This window comes from Malurus melanocephalus, unplaced genomic scaffold (assembly GCF_030028575.1).
Source record: "Malurus melanocephalus ecotype Western Australia unplaced genomic scaffold, MMel_1.1 scaffold_19, whole genome shotgun sequence".
Lineage (NCBI taxonomy): Eukaryota > Metazoa > Chordata > Aves > Passeriformes > Maluridae > Malurus > Malurus melanocephalus.
In genome coordinates this window covers 424,674-441,028 of record NW_026623251.1, presented here as the reverse complement: position 1 = coordinate 441,028, position 16,355 = coordinate 424,674, and the positions used below count along the sequence as shown (strand labels likewise).

The following is a 16,355-nucleotide window of genomic DNA, read 5'->3' as shown; positions in this document are numbered from 1 at the left end:
GGGAAGGGAAGGGAAGGGAAGGGAAGGGAAGGGAAGGGAAGGGAAGGGAAGGGAAGGGATCAACACAGTGGAGCATTTCAGAAGATGTGTTTTTTCATGTGCACCTCTGTGCATTATGTCACAGGCCAACAGGGAGTTAAATAAATCTCCTTCTTCTCCTCATCTCCTGAAAATTAATGAGGTTTCCAGATATTTTGGAGACCGTTGGTGTGCTGCACTCATGAGTCAGCAGCTGTCAGTAMGAGTTACACACACGTGGGTGACACCGCTGGTGTTGGAAAGTCCCTGGAATATCACACACTGGACAAAAGGCACGTAGTGACTTGATTACTCAAATCCATCCTTGGGACGACTAAGAACAGACCAACATCACAACCAAGGTGTCCCTACGACCCGGAGAGCACGTAGCMAGTCCGCTCTCCAGGGAGGTGGCAACAGTGTAGCTATGAAGGGACAGGACAGCTCCTGTGGGTCACGACTCTCCCGCCAGTGCCCCTCAGCTCTGTTTCTCTGCCATYCGTATCTGCATTTGCACACTTTTGGGATGTCCAACCCAAAGAGCTGTTCCTCAGAGATGAGGGATTTCAGCAGCTGAGGTCCTCTGGGAAAGATATTCATCCTGCAGCACACAAACCAATGGGAAGTGGTAGCACATGGGTTTGGGGGTGGCTCGTGCCTTTTCAGGGTACTGAGATGCTCCTGGGCAGCAAGTTTCCTTCCTTGCTGGGTGTCACTTGCAGACAAGCCCAGTGGGCTATTGCCACAGAGCCCTGGTGCTTTGCAGGGGAAACACAAAAAATACTGTGTGCAGGGAGAGGCAAATKTCATGGGGAGGCAGGGACACCAGCTTCTGAGCTCACATCAATTGTGCTTGTAAATATTTCATTCATTTCTCGATTATTCACTGTAGGAGGCCACTATCCAGCCTCTGGCTATCAGAGAGCAAAAGCATTTAAGAGCATTAAGTGTTTAAGCAGGCCTGGCACATAACAATTGCTGTGTGAAAGCAGCATTTTTCAACTCTGTGCGCTCACTGCAGCTTGCTAGCCCAGCCCTGAGGTCCTGGCTCTTCCCCTGCCCCCTACCCCTGGCCTGAAGCATGCCTGACTGCCACCTAACACATCCTGTACAAGCAGATTTATCATTCATGGCAAAGTAGGGGGTGCCAAATAATAACCCAGGTTTCTTGAAGCAGATGAGTAATTTTATGTCTATAAAACTGGAAAAAGCTAGATTGGTGATGGGCTGCCATCACGTTCCCTTCAATGGAGGCAAATGAGGCAGATCTAATCACATCCTTCATTCATTGCATCCTGCAAACTGCCTTTGCAGTGCTCAGTGAGGAGTGAGCCTTTGATCCAGGTAGCCTGAGCAGAGCAGCTCAGATGGGTAAAGGCACAAACAAAGTCCAAGCTYCTGCATCCAAACCAGCTTGGAGAGCTTTCCAAATGTGTGGGCTGTTCAGTTCTGTACTTCTAGTGGAAAGGCATGTTGGTCCAACAAAAGCATGTTGGACTTCATTTCAGACCCCTGGGCACAGTGCGGAGGTGACATGGCAGCCTCTCTGCCACCAGGGAAGGAAGCATGTCACCGGGGCTGAGGAAGAAGAGGGGCCAAGAAGTAGCAGGTGGGAAGCTGGGATGAGTAGAAAGCAGGAATGAAAAGCATAAGAAGTGGTATGGTCAGATAAGAAAGGGGTAGAAAGAAGACAAGTTAAGGGATAAACTGAAAGGACTAGAAGGGAAGAGGTTGTTCAAAGGGAATTACAAGGGAACTATAATTAAATTAATTTAAACTGGGAACTATCTGGAACAGAGACTGCCTCCATGGTTGCCCAACTTCTAGGCCTGGATCCCAAATGAGCAGCAAATTRACAGATGTGTGAATTTAAAACAGATCTCAGAAGGGATATGAAAGTGTGGGAATTAATAACATTCATAAAATTAATGGAGACACTAGACACAAAGATGCAAATGTAGAAAGAAGCTGGAAATGCAAAACCAGCCAGGTCTTTGCACTGAAATCCCTAACACACAGGGGCTAAGAGAGGGAAATGATGAAGCTGAGCTGGCACATGAAGCAGAAACAACTTGGCCCTGCCATGTGCCACCAGTGCTGCTTCAGAGGAACTTAGCACTGGAGCACTCCATTCGGGAAATGTCACTCTGGAAATAGTCTAGTTGGTGGTGAGATCATTCATTCTTCTCAGCTGGAAACCCAACCCTGTTGCCAAACTTATTTTCCAGGCTGGGAGCCGATGCTCATGGAAAACTTTGGCCCTGAGGCCCAAATAGAGATCCTGAGCTTGTCAGTGCCAGTGCTCAGCACCCCGGCTGCCTGAGCCATCTCAGAGGTGTCTTTGGCCACATTGCAGCGGGGTCAGTGGCTCAGCTGGGGAAGATGAGCACAGCCAGCATGATGCGGCGGCAAGTCACACTCCACACACTGTCACCAGCTCTCAAGCAGCCACAGGCTGGCTAAATTTGGTTGGCATGGAGTGCTCATTGCGTGATCTTCAAAGAGATTTTACAGGGGCAAAAGCCTGGCACTAAGTGGCAAGGGTGTGAGAGGGCTCAGATGCCTGGTTTGATATTAGGTCCCCTCGCTGCTACTAAAGGCAGTTCATTTCTCCTGGATCTCTGGCAGCAGGAGGACACATGCTTTTAGAAGCCTCTCATCACATGGATGGGTGTGGATATGTCAAACTCTTTCAGTCATGCCTTTTGTCACGGAGTCACGACTCTGCCAAAGCACCATCCTACCTCTCAGGTTTTGGGCAGCTCACACCATGCCATGTTGGGAAGTGAGCCATTGCATTGGTAGGGCACTCCCCCAGCCCAGCTCAGCACTACCTGCTGTCCGTGCTGCTTCAGCTGCTTTTCCATAAGCAGCTGGCTTCAATCCAAAGAAAACAGCAGCARCGGTGCCATGTCATTGCAAATGTCTGTGGGAAAGCCAGGCCTGCCGAGGGCAAGCAGCCTTCATGGAGCTCAGGGGAAGGCTGGGCATSCTCCAGGCCCTGTGCCCAATATTTGCTGTGACTCCAAGATAATATTTGTATGCGGCTGGCAGGTGCTCACCTCGCCTTGGCTGGGGCAGTATTTGGGTGCATGGTGAGGGTGTGAATTATGCCCTGTCTCAGGCACTGCAGAGCACTGAAGGATAGCCAGGGATGCAGGCATCTACCGTGCCTCCAGCCGGGGTTTCAGGCAAACTCCTGCAAAGCCCTTACCTCCCTCCCTTGCCTACCCTGCAAAAACCAGWGGCCTGGGGGAACAGTGCAGCCCCAGGAGCCCCCAGCCTCTTCAGTCTCAGGCACACCAAGGAGAACCAAGTGACAACACTCCTGAGGAGGAGCTGAATTTGGAGGGTCAGGAGCACATCATTCGGGATGCCGGAGTGAACCGAAATGCCAGGTGTCCGGATGGAAGGGTTATGAGAGTCCCTGCTCCTGCCGGCAGTGAATAACCATTAGCCAGGGTGCCTACAAAGGCCGCTGCCTGGGGGCAGACGTGATTGCAGGCACAGCCTCGGCTCCCRTGCTTGTGGGAAGCTGGCGGAAACCCTCCCGGTTTCCCCTGGTCCCGGCTCAGCTGCGCTGGGCGATTTGCATTGGCAGCAGGGCGGCAGGGAAGCTCGCCCGCCCCCCGCCCGCATGCTGCCAGCGTCCTGCCAGTGCCGGCAGCCTTTCGCCTCCGTGAACTTTTTGTCTCTTGTGTGAAAGGGGAGTGCTGGTCAAAGGAATCGTTTAAACAATTTAAACGCATCTTAATTAGAAATGGGCAAACGGCACAAGGAGCCATACAAGGATCAATACCTTTCGCTTGGAAGYACACCTTCGCCCACGCACTCCTCTCCCACCAATAGACACCCCTTCCTCCCACCTCAGGTCCCCGGGAAGCTCATCTGGCTGAGTACCTCGATGCACCCTGGCAGGCTGCAGTGTCCCCACAGCCCCACGCTGTCCCCAGCCCAGCTGCATGTTACGCACGGCTGGGTCAGTGCCCCCTCCATCTCTTCTCCCAGCCTCCCGCTGCTCTCCCAGCCCCAGGACCCTCCCCTGCCACCCTCGCTCCTGACCCTGGTGTCACCTATAGCTGCAACAGCCATTCAGCCTATATCCATTACTAAATGAAGAATCCTCTGTGAAGCAGCAGAAAAGCCCTGGCTGTACAATGTGCGCAGAGTGAAAAAGGAAGGCTGTGAGCACCACTTGGAAAGGGGCCTGCATTTGACAACAAACACAGCCAAGTTTCRAGCTCCTTGCTAATTAGTCTATTAGCTGTATGAGCAGAGAAAGCCTCTCACCATCCAGCGCCGCTCCACTCTCGCTCTTCAGCCCCGTCACCTCAGGAATCCCCTGCCCCATCTCCGTGGTGTGGTGCTACGTAGGCATCACACCAGCGGCTGCCTGGCCACTGGCCTGCGCCTGCATGGAGGAGCCAGACAGAGGGGCTCCTTGCTGCCGACCCCTAAGGGACAAAAGCTCCATAAAAATGGAGTCACAGTCCCAGGTACTGCTAGGATTACAGGCTGTGAAAGAAGAGGGCACCCTGCAGYAACCCACAGACCTGCACGTCTGCCAGATGGACACCTCCAGCCCCATGAAGCCGGCAGGAGCCACTGGCAACAGCCCTGTGAAGGTGTTGGGGAGATCCCATTCTCCTGCCAGGCAGCACACCTCCAGTGCCTGCAGAGCCATCCATCCATCCATCCATCCATCCATCCATCCATCCATCCATCCATCCATCCATCCATCCATCCATCCATCCATCCATCCATCCATCCGTTCATCCGTCTGTTTGTCCAGGGAATGGGTTAAACAGCCTGTGCCCCACCCTTGAGGCCAGGTTGGGTTTCCAGGCATGGAAGGGAGAGGCTTACAGCTGGGGATCATTACCGGGCAGCCATAAGGAGGGTGGAGGCCTTCCTCCCACACTGATCAGAGGAGCTTTGCAACTGTATGCCCTGGAGCCAAGGGATGAGGTCCAGGGCTTGTTTACTACCTTCTGCAAAACAGGGGAGTTTTCTCCACACCAAGGAAAAAAGCAGCAGATCCCACCATGAAGTGGTGTGTTATTTGCTTGCCAGAGCAAGGGGACCACTTGATGACCACCCAGACTGCTTTGGTTGACTTCTCCAAATCAGAAGGCCTTGATATGGCTGGCCTGCCTTGGGATATTTATTCATCTAATATTCTCCCAGCCAGGAGGCAAGAGGGGATATTATGTTCCCTAACCTCTTATTCCTGCTAACAGAGCCTGTGCAAGCCATKGGAACAGATACTCCTCTGCTGCCTAAAAATATGGAGCAGCAAAAGGTCTGATTCAGTCCTGCAGGACTTGCAGGAATCAAGGAAAAAGGACAGGCAGCCTTTCTGACTTGAAAACCTCCAGATGCTGAGTGCTCCCTACTCAGACTGTCCAAAAGACTTGGAGAAATTTAGCAAAATCCTAAGGGATGAACTAATAGCAGTGGAACTAAGCAGCAGCCATTTTGTTGTGGGGATGGCATGTTGCCTGGACATCCACAAATGAATGGAAACCCACATGCCAAGGGATGCCGGAAGCACGGCCTTTTCCTTGGAACGATGGGGAGCTCCACATGAAAAATGGATGACTCACTCTCCTGAGCACCAGTCAGACTGGGAGGGGAGGAAGTTGTGGTACTCCTCCAAGCTCAGCTCCTGGAATGAATTTACCAGATACAAAAATGAGATGTTATGAGGTGTTTGGCTGGTGTGGCTGTTTCCCTTCTTCATGCCCTCAAGCAGCAAAGCTGTGCTGGCCAGTAGAAGYCAATAGCAGAGACACAATCTACTTGGTTCCCAATGAAAGCTGGGAATGTCTGGAGGGCCCGTTGTACCTTCTGAGGGTTGAATGGTTGTATATCTCTTCATCCAGCAGAATTGAACCAAGTGCTAGGGAAGTTTCATGTTGGCTAAGCAGGACATCCAKAGAAGGTACTTTCCAAGATCTAAGTTGCGTTGTCCACTGTGACCCYCTTCTCCTCCCTTCCAAGTAAAGGATTTTGTAATCTTTGCAGGATGGCCTTATCACATACTCTTGAGCTGCAAAATGAAATCTTGGAAGAAGCTATTCCCTTTGGTTTCATCCTGCACATTACACAAGGGCAATTYAGCCAAGGAGTTTGGAAGAATTATTTATTAATGGGTCATGAGATCACTGACGTCGCTTTTCTGTGAAGTGACTGAGAAGCAGAAAACAGATCATTGCCCTCAGGTCCTTGAAAATCATATAAACCTGTGGGGAATGTCTCTGCTGCAGACCTCATCTGCTCTTGACAGATGTTTATACCGCAGTGGCCTCTCTCATCTCAGTGCTGCAATCCAGACAACAGTCAGCTCRCTCGCTGCAGATGTGCCTCCGATGCACTAATGAGTGCTGGGCTGGCCTCTCTCTGTCAGCGAGGTTTAGGCTCTAGTTTCTCCATGCAAACTCCACCCAGCCTCTGTGAACATGCTCACCCTCTGGCAGCAGCACCCACTGCTCGAGTGCATCACAAAGCATTTGACTTTGAAGGAGCAATTCGCATCAAGCTGCACCAGCACAGCCAGAAGAGCATTCCCCATCCAGACAATGGTAACAATCTGTGTGAAAAGGAAGATTGCTCAGGTCTGCTCTGGACAGCCTTCTGCACAAGTCTGGCATGGCTCTGAAGAACTCCTGTGGGTTCACCCTCATGCTGAACACCTGGAGGACTCCACAGCACCATTGGGCTCTCCTCCCAAAGGGCAGCTGTGAGGTCTGGTGGAGACTGGGCCCTCCTTCTCCTGCTGTCATGAAACCTCATTCAAAGACTCTTGTTCACTCCACACTTGTAGCTTACCCTCGATTAGTGGTTTAACTTCAGCCACCAGAGAGTATGCTTCCTCCACCTCCTCTCTGGATCTTTACTTGTTATCTAGACAACACCAAATGAGGTGAAGCACCTATTCAAGAAGTCTTCCCATCTGATTCCTGCAGACAGGAATGATGTAATAAGCCTTTCTGGTTGCAAATTTAGGAGCCTTGCCTTTAGAGTGCAACTAAGCCACCGTATTTCCCATGAAGAAGTGATAGCAGCCTGCTGTCCTCTGTCAGATCAAGGGCACATCTGTCTGAACAGCAGACTAAACATCATTTAGGCTTCCTGGTGTTGTCCCATGTATCCTGCAAGCCTACCCACTTTTTGCAACAGGGAATATTGTGTGGTGTCTAGAAAACAGGCAATGTGAGGAGAATCACTGTTATGCCCTTGCCAGCCTGCAAAGACCAGCTGTGCCTTACCATGTAATGGTGCATGATCTAAAACAGGGCACCTGAAACATCATCTAGATGTCTCTCTGCTAAGGACAGATACCACTATCCAACCTGGCCTGAYGAGTGTTTGTAGCATCTTGGTTTTGGAAATTTCTTAAGAAGGAGATTGTGTCTAGCACCTAGTTGGAGGCCCGTCASTAGTGGTGTCCTCAGCGTTCAGTACTGGGCCCAGTAGTGTTCATCAATGACTTGAATGAAGRGGCAGATGCCGCCTCAGTGAGGTCACTGATGACACAAAGCTGGGAGGAGTGGCTGATACCCCAGGGGGCTGTGCAGCCCTTCAGAAGGGCCTCGACAGGTTGGAGACATGGGCACAGAGGAACTGTGTGAAATTCAACAAAGGCAAGAGTAGGGTCCTGCACCTGAGGAGGAACAACCCCAGGTACCAGCACAGGCTGGGGGCTGAGTTGCTGGGGAGCAGCTCGGTGGAGAAGGGCCTGGGGGTCCTGGTGGACAACAAGGTGTCCATGAGCCAGCAGTGTGTCCTTATGGCCAAGAAGGCCAATGGTGTCCTGGGGTGCATTAGGAAAAGCACTGCCAACAGGTCAAGAGAGGTGATTCTACCCCTCTACTCAGCCCTGGTGAGRTTTTTGGAGTGCTGGGTCCAGTTCTGGGCTCCTCAGTTTAAGAGAGACACAAAGCCCCTGGAGCYGATCCAGGAGAGGGCAACAAAGATGATTAAGGGACAGCAGCATCTCTCTTATGAGGAAAGGTTGAGGAAACTGGGCCTGTTTAGCCTGGAGAAGAGATGATTGAGAGGGGACCTCATCAATGTCTATCAGTATCTCAAGGGAGGGTGCCAAGAGGATGGAGTCAGGCTCTGCTCAGTGGTGCCAAGCAATAGGCAATGGRCAGAAACTGATGCAGAGGAAGTTCCACCTGAACATGAGGAAGAACTTCTTTACTGTGTGGATGACTTAGCACTGGAACAGGTTGCCACAACAGAGAGGTTGTGGAGTCTCCCTCACCAGAAATACTGAAGAACCGTCTGGACACAGTCTTGTGCCATGTGCTCTGGGATGACCTTGCCTAAGGTCCAGATCCAAGCAGTAAGCTTGSATCAGATGATCCACTCTGGTCCCTTCCAGTCTGACCCATTCTGTGATTCCGTGATTGTGTGGTGTCTGCAAAGCACTCTGTCTTAAGAGGACAGGAGCCCTTGAGCGGAAAAGTTTTTCTGGATGTCTAATCTTATATCTTACATCCTGAAGATGGAAAACAACTCATTTGGTTACTTTTTCAGACGCTTTTTACAAATCTGAAGGTTGTCATGTTCTCCCTTTTCTCCTCTCATAAGCAGACTAAACAAATTAAGTTCTTTCAAACTTTACTCATAGGTCATGGTTACTGGGCTGCTGATCATCTTTCAAGAACTCTAATAGGTGTAAGCTTTTCTTGAACTATATTGCCTAAACTGAATAAATCCAGGAAGTATGATGCTTTCCTAATACTTCATGTGGAATGATTGCAGCACGCCTGATGCTCATGTCACTTTTGTTTATATAGCCTAGCAGCAACCTTTGTTTTTCTTCACATCTGTGTGTCATCAAATCACTCAGYAGTGACACCCATCACCTCAACGATATCCATGTCCTCTTCTGAAGGCCTAATTGCCCCCTTGTACAGGCACACAGCAAATTATCCTGCTGCGTGTGGCTTGCATTTGCCCTTACGAATTGCATCCTGTTTATATCCATTTCACCAGTGTCACACTCTGTCTGAACTCCAACCCTGAGCTCCAAAGTGCCTGAGACCACCATATGGCAAATCAATGTCAGCAAAAAGCTCAGCATGAGCCAGCACCATGCGCTCAAAGCCCAGAAAGTCARTGGAATCCTGGGCTGCATCAGARTGGCCAGTTGGGCAAGAGAGGGGATTCTGCTCCTCTGCKCTGCTCTGGTGAAACCCCACCTGCAGTGCTGCATCCAGCTCCAGAGTCCTCAGCACAGGAATGACTGCAGAGCAATGAAACAGTTGGAGCAAGTCCAGATGTGGGCCATAAAGCTGATAAGAAGACAAGAGCACCTTCCCAACAAAGACAGGCTGCAGAACTTGGGGCTGCTCAGCCTGGTGAAGAGAAGGCAGCATGGAGGCTTCATAGGAACCTTCCAGTGTCTGAAGGGGGCCTACAGGAAAGCTGGACAGGGACTGTTCATCAGGAACTGTAGTGATAGGACAAGAAGTAATGGCTACAAACTGAGAGAAAATTTAGATTAGATATGATGAAGAAATTCTTTACTGTGAGCATGGTGAGACGCTGAAYAAGATGCCCCAACCCTGGCAGTGTTCAAAGCCAGGTTGGGTAACGCTTTGAGCAACCTGGTCTATGTGGGAGGTGTCCCTGCCCATGGCAGGGGAGCTGAGACTAGGTGATCCTTAAAGTCCATTCCAATCCCTTAATATTCCATGATTTTGTGGAATGTAATACAGATCTTTGAAATCAACACCCACCCAGGTTGGTCATGCAAGTAGCTCTCAGCAGCAGATCCAGGACACATCTTGCTTATCTCCCCCAACCCTGTTGTGGAAGGAAATTAGGCTATTGCCAAATCCATGTTGACTCTTTACTTCTCACCTTGCTATCTTGGTCAGCCTTACATGGAGGGTGTCTGCTCCAGGGCCCTTACTGGTGCTGAAGGCAGCCTGAAAATTCTGAAGACCTGTGACTCCATTTTCTTTACTCCTTTAAAAACAGGTACTATCCTTCCACCTTTATTCCCTAGTCATCTGGAACCTCATCCCTTCTTCTCAAGATAATTACTACCAATTTAAGACCATTTCAGCCAGGATTTCTGCAGGGCCCAGTAATCTGAAAGGAAGGGAGACACAGCTGAGGTCACTGACAAAAGGATGAGGGAACCAGCGACTCTGCCCCATCTGTGGGGAACGTGGCTCCAACCTCTCTGCCTGGCTCAGGGAGCCTGCAGGTGCAAGTCCAGCACCTCCTGTGGCACAAGGAGTGTACGTGAGCCTGCAGACAGCATCCTGCGGCATCTGGCCTGTTTACATAGCAGGGAGCTTTTGTTAACATCAGGAGGTTAGCCAACGAAGGGAAATTTTACAATTACACCACACAGCTCCGTTGACTCAAAAGGAAGAGTTAACTTCAAAGCTCCACGTAGCCAGACTCACGTAGCCTGGCCAGCTGCACAATGAGACGTTTCAGTGGAAGGCTGGGAGTCTGCTGGATTGATGCAAGACATTCACACGGGGCAGACAGCAGCTCTCRCTAGGCAGCTGGCAAACGGGCAGCTCCCAGGAGCCAGAGAGTGCCCTGGGAAAGGGGCAGGCAGAGCAGGGAACAAAGGCTGTGAGGGGCTGCGATGCTGATCAGCATCCTCTCCATCAAGCTGGAGCTGGCAGCTGCCTCTGGGTACCCTGGGCRAATGGGCCACTGAGTTCCCAGGCCCCTCGAGGGATGCGACAGCAGCTTCACAAAGTGCAGCTCTGCGCATCAGTGAAGGGGCTGCCCCAGCGTTGCCCCCCTGTCCCAACCACATTTTTTCATTTCTTCTCCTAGACAGGATAGGCCCAACTCTTTGGGGAGCCTCTTAGCCTTGTCCCYTTACCTTGAGCCATGAATGAATTTATTCTTTGCCCTGGTTTTGGTCCAGCAGTTTTCCCAGCCCAGCCGTGAGTGAGGTGGGCGGAGGGAAACACTACACCCACCTCTCACTCACTTCTCTCCTGGCCGCTGCAGAGCCAGGCAGCCCTGCACACAATCAATTACAGGGGACGGAAGTGCCCCGTGCCCAATATCCGGTGGGGCTGAGTGATGACAGCCCACTAATCATTTCCAGAATTTGGGATTGGAATTAAAGAGCTGGGTTTGCCTTCAGTGAGTGCGGGAAGGGCAGCTGGGGGAAGGGAGCGGCCCACATTTAGGTAGGGAAGAGACAAAGCTGTGCAGAATATTGCTGTGCTGATGCAGTGATTCAGGCTGAGAGGTGATTTATGATTTTATAGGAGAGAGATGGATGTCCTGTGGGACATGTCGTGACAGTGAGCAGTTACAGCTTTGCTGGACATCAGTCTCCCTTCCCACCCATCACACAYAGCACCTCCACTTCCAACAACTGCTTGGTCCCTCCCCACCTTCTTTAGGTCTTGGGAGGGAGCAGGTCCTGCCTCCACTCTGCCAGCCCAACCAGGAGATCAATTCTGCCTGCTGGCCTGATTTCCCAACACCTCCATGCTCCTTCCCTTCACACCCACTTGTGGCTGGGAGAGGCTTCCCACATATCTTCTCCAGATCTCTTTTTCCACTGAGGTGCTGGAGAGCATAGACAGAGGTCAGCCACTTGCTTTATCCCAGCTGTGAACCTGCCTCACTGAATTTCCTGGTCTTCCCCACATCCCTGGTGGCTGGTGCCAGGGTTGTTGCTTGTCCTACTCTGGGAGAAGCACATCTTTGGAAAGAGCCATCTTTTATAGCTTTGTGTCTCAGCAGGACCCAACAGCACCACAGGGACTCTGTTTGCAGAAAGAGTTSTTGGTCAAAAATCAGCTCCTGCACTTCAGGCACAAGGTGTGGCCCAGTGGTGCAGGACASCAAAAGCAAAAAAAGCCTATGTCACCATGAGATGATCACTCCAGAAGAGATGCAAGGATGTGCTTGCTGATCTGGCTTGTTGCTTTGAGACCTCTGATTTAAAAGCAACCCCAAGAGGTTCTCTAGGATGTTGTGCTTTCTAAAAACAGACCTCTTTTCCCCTGGGAACAAGGTACTCCCATGCTCCTTTTAGGGGTTTCTCTCATTTTTGTGTGAAGGTATAGGTTGGATCTATAAGGTAAGGAAAAAACCTCATAGTCTTTCCATATATCCCACCCTGGTGCCCAGACATGAAGCTCCTCTGAAGGGAGGATAGTGGCAAAGTCCTGTGGAGACAAGCTGGAGAGMGCTATGGAAATGGAAGCCAGCAAGAGGGTGGGACACCTGGAGAGCTGCAAAGAAACTTTTAATTGTTTCAGAGGAAGAAGAGATTGGGCTGTGGAATGGAAATGAATGAGCTGTGYGCAGGGCATGTGCAGGACAGGCAGGAAGCCTTGGGACACTCCTGAAGCAGGGCGGCCAGCTCCCACAAGAGCAACATCTTATGTAATACCCTCGTGTCTGTGCTCCACGCAGAGCTTTAGCAGAAAGCCCCAGTGTTTTGGGATGAGCCTCACTGCCTGATTTCCCAATAAGGTTTTTACAGAAATTACTTGCTCCCAGTTTCAAGCCCCTGCAGATGTAACATGTTTCCAAGCTTCAGGTGGCCACTTTTTCTCRACTGCTGCAGACAGGGCTGGGACATCTTTAGTAGAGAGCATCAGAGTGGGCAATCTTTAGCAGCCTAGCCTGCTAAAGGCTGAGTTTGACAACCTTCTGCGGACCCTGTCTGCCCCAGCTGGGCGAGAAGGATGTTTGCAAAGAGCCTGGGATGAAATCACAGTCTGGGAGGTCTCTCACTCCCCCTTGCAGCCTCGGAGTTGAACTAAGTGCCCTGCTCACACCGTCTTTATAGGCGTTGCTGTTTGATGTGAAATCTCCATCCTGAGCTCAGAGCCTGATAGATACAATTAACAAGTTCAATGTAGAAATTGAGATAAAGAGGATGTCTGCTGGATGCCAGRCCAAGCCCTGCCTGTGATGATGCCAACACACACATTTGAGAGAGCAAATATGTATCAGAAGTGTGAATTAATTATCAAGGCTCATTTATCACCACTCTCCCTCCCTGCTTCTCAGGGAGCCTCACTTTCCGTCTCAGTGCCAGGCTGCACGTACAGGAGCAGGACTCTGGCCAAGGCTTGCCTAGGAGTCCCAGGCATCGTGTTCCCATCTCCATATCCYGGCGGCTCCCTCTTGAGCCTGGCAGGCAGGGCAGAGCTGTGGGGCAAGCCAGGCAGGAGGGTGGCAGCAGYCCACTTGTGCCTTTCACCTGCTCTCATGGGACTTGCTCCTAACAGGTGCCAGCTCCTTGCAGGTGACCATCTGGGATGCAAGTCACTGGCCAACGGGGCTGACCAGAACTGGGGGATGCTGCGGTGCTGGGGCAGTGCTGCAGAGCTTCCAGAAGAGAGATGGTATTTGTGGAGGGCCCAGGTGACAATGGGGGTGACAGTACTGGGGTCTTGGCAGCTGATGTGGGGGAGGAAGGACTCAGATCAGCCCTTCTCAGATGGAGAGTAAAGCAAGGAGAGACCCCAAAGAGAGTTGTGGCATTATAGGTCAGACATTGGGAAAGGCCTCCAGCTGCATTCTGAGGCACAGGGATGCATGGAAACAGGGACGTCTCTGCTCTTCTCCGACTGCCAAGGCCACACTGAGGGAAGGTTCCTCCTTCCAAAGTCCCACTTGAGCACATCCCTGAGCTCACAGCAGAACTGGCTGCCTAAACTAATAGGACTGTGCTCCTCTGGAAATGGAGGCGATGAGGGGTGGGAGAACCCAGTCCTACTGCACTGCCAGGTTCCTCCCCCAGGCAGCCCCATCTCCTGAGCCTTCCCTTGGCTCCTGATGGGCTGCATTCTCCTGTCACCCCACAGTCTCCTCCTCCACCATTGGCCACCAAGAGCTGAGGCTATTGGTGTTGTTCAGATCAGCCTATCTAAGGCTGATCCAGCCTGGGATGTTACTGAGGAGCTGGCAAAAAGGAAAATCATGTGTCACTGCCCAAAGATTCCCTGTATGCTTCAAGAGCAAAATCCCTTTGGCTTGTAAGCAAGATGCAGACAAACCTGTGAGCTTGTTCAGCAGACAGCACCCTGTGTTCACCCTCCTAGTACCCCACCAAGGAGCTTGGTCAGTACCAAAACAAGAATGTAGTACATCCCCAAWGTCTAAAGAGCCCCACAGCTTTCTGAAAGCCCTCATGCTCTGCATGCCCTACAAAATTCTGCAAGCACTGGCCACACTGGAACTGTGGCTAACAGAAGAAGAGGGCTCAGATCTTAAGGGGAAATCAGACAGTGTTAAAATCTTTGGAGACAAAGGACCAGGCTTGGAAGTAAAATAATCCAAGGAAGAGAGAAAGTTTGTAACCAGCTCTCAGAAAGAAGCTTGTGGGAGGACAAGGAGTGTGCTCCAAGGGATGTCATGATRCAAGGTCTGCACAGACACAGCAGTGAGCTGTGTGCAGTGAGCTCTCGGAGCAGCAGCAGGAAAGGGATGCAAGCACAAGTCAGGTGGGCTCTTACAAGTCTAGAGGACAAACACCAGCCAGGCAAATGGAGAAAAGGGCCACCACCTCCTCTCCTGAAACACTGCTCTAGCCCTCACGCACCAAGGGCTTCTGCAAGAAGAACCAGTAGCATCTCCTAGGGAAAGGGATTTGCTCCAACTGCCCAGCTCAGATAACCRGAAATGGGGGATGTCCTTGACACGCTGGCTAATAAAAGATAGCAGCAGCCCAGATACTCAACTTGAGTTGAGAACATGTTCTAAAACACACCCCGGATACTCAACTTAAGTTGAGAACATGTTCTGCACACCACATGTCCCTTGCTCTCCAGTGACATCTGTCTATGTACTCAGCACAGCCACAGCAGGCAGCCCTGATGATGTGTACTACAAGGCAYGGAGACAAGCACAGGGACTGCAGCAAACTGGTGAGCTGCCCAGCACAAAAATTCCCTGTAAGAATTTACTGCAAATGTCTTGACTCCTTTAGCATGTCCCCCAAACACACAGCAGGGTATTGATGGGGAAGATGGGCTCTTGGGCTTATAGGATGTCTGTCCCAGAGAGCATATGTGCTGTCCTTGCAGATGGCATAGCATGCTGCAAAGGACTCTCTATCAGTCCTGAAGGATGTACCCAATCTAGCATTAAATCCAGCTGGCTTGAGTGCCAAGAGCAACAAAGCTCTAGTCCCACAGACTTCAATGTGAGTCATTTACCTCCAGCATGGAGCCTGAACCATGTCCTTTGTGGTGACTAACTATTGGCACCGCTAGCTCAGATGTGTCTATATAAGTTCCATACCTGTCCAGCTGCTGTCCTTTCCTAGAGAATGTGGTCTCACACACAAACAGCCCCTGGGCTCTGCCAGCAGTGCTGTCCTGCCCTGTGCTGCCTCCCCCTGCCTTGACTGATGAGCAGCATTGTTGGTGCTGTGGATGCGATGCCTCAGTTCTCCCTTCCCTGGTGCTGCAGCCAGTCATAGAATCACAGAATCAGTCTGTAGGAACAAGGACTCCCAAGACAACAATGGCAGAAATCCTCATAATGCAATGTGTACAAGCACTGATGCTGGTTGCCACCCTCAGTTCACAACCCTCAACACCTTTCCTTTCTAGGTCCCCAGCATTTTGTTTTCCTCGTCAGGGCAGACTGCTTTTCTTTTGGTTCCTTTTGTTTTGGTTGTTTAAACAGACTCACCTCATGTCAGTACAAGGTTTCCTCGGACATCTCAGTCTCACTGGCTGATGGGCATCTCACACAGTGTATTTGTGCCCGGCCCCACATCCTGAGCAGGATGAGAAAAGTGCTCTTCTGCACGGAGTGTCTGGTGGCTTTGCCCTTCTTGGTCACTGGGAAATAATAACCCATAGGAAAAGCGAAAGAGTACATCTGCGTCCCCTCTGTGAGCAAACCAAACTCAAAGACACCAACCAGACTAGAGTGCAAGACACAGGGGACTCACACAGCTCTTCCCACTGGGAGAGGAGCAACACAAGAGATCTGAGCCATGACATGGCCCCCAAAAACCTTCTCCTTCCCCGCCTGCTTCCTAATACCCYTACCACTGCCACAGGTCCTTCTCTCCTACCTCTGTTTCCCCCTACCCCTGCCAGGTCAGCCCACAGCTGCGCTCATTGGGGGACTTAGTAACGTCCTGACATTTCAGAACTGTGCGGGGTGACCAGGCACAGATCCATACTAGCAGTCAGAGGACAGTGGGATATCTAAACCGCATCCAACAGCACATGGAGAGCAAGGGAAGAGGAAAAAAAGAAAAAAAAAAAAAAGAAAGAAAAAAATGAGAGGGAGAGGGAGAGGAGAAGAAGAGAAGAGAAGAGAAGAGAAGAGAAGAGAAGAGAAGAGAA

General features: G+C 51.0%; 1 long non-coding RNA gene across 1 annotated transcript in view; it reads right to left on the bottom strand.

Moving 5' to 3' along the window:
- LOC130588797 (uncharacterized) overlaps positions 1-16,355 on the bottom strand; it is a 26,986-nt gene that overhangs the window by 10,438 nt on the left and 193 nt on the right. Inside the window, exon 2 of the long non-coding RNA XR_008967026.1 lies at positions 15,688-15,839. This is a non-coding gene — a long non-coding RNA (uncharacterized LOC130588797). The remainder of the gene's footprint in view (positions 1-15,687; positions 15,840-16,355) is intronic.